Below are 928 nucleotides of genomic sequence, written 5' to 3' on the forward strand. Positions count from 1 at the left end.
CTCCACTTGGCTGGAAGTTGTGCACTTACATTCTTGAGCAAGAAGTCTAATTCAATTAAGAAGAGATTATGACCCTTTAGCATAAAAGGTAGTCTAATTAACAAGAGACATGGACCTCCCTTAGGAAGGTCTGAGGTTACAGTTACAGCCCCTTTGTTGATGTGGATTGGGAAAAAGGACCAGCCTAGAGGAATGTGAAGCTCAACTTATGCTTTTTGGGACTTAAAACAGGGTGTGGAAGGTTTTGCAAACAGGATTGCAGGGAGGCTGGGCAAGCAGACATGAAACATTTTGTTCCCTGAGAAGAGGCAATTTTTCCTATTTCTCTCAGTTCCCCCTCTGTTCCTGACCATTTATTGGGCTACTCTCACCACTTATCATGGGTGGCTTCACCTATTTTATCTAGGCATAGGTACTTCTCTTTCTGACCTTTGTTGGGCTTGGTGGATGCTTGTTTGAGCAACATAATTGACTTAGCCTTTCTCCCCCACCTATGGGAACCACATACATATTTTGTAAAATTCATTGAATTAGAGAGATAAAACAAGGAATTACATGAGGTAATATAAGAAGCATGTCAAAAAACTCCATTTGGCATAGTTTTAATTTTAGTCCAGTGTCCAGGGAAGAAGGAATGAAAGCAGCTGGCCCAAGAGGTGGTATTCACACCAGAATGTTTAGCTAGTTCTTCTGAAAGGGCCATTAGGCCTTTGTGTTAGTTAGGATTCTCTAGAGAAACAGAATCAACAGGAAATACCATAAATATAAAATTTATAAAAGTGTCTCACATAACCATGAGACTGTAGAGTCCAAAATCTGTAGGGCCAGATTATGGAGCTGTGCTTCAATGGAGGGTCTGGATAAACAGGAGAAGCTTCCTGTCCAAAGCAGAAAGAGAGAGACTGTCTTTTCTGAAGCCTACTTAAAA

Source organism: Tamandua tetradactyla, chromosome Y (genome assembly GCF_023851605.1).
Source record: "Tamandua tetradactyla isolate mTamTet1 chromosome Y, mTamTet1.pri, whole genome shotgun sequence".
NCBI classification, from domain to species: domain Eukaryota; kingdom Metazoa; phylum Chordata; class Mammalia; order Pilosa; family Myrmecophagidae; genus Tamandua; species Tamandua tetradactyla.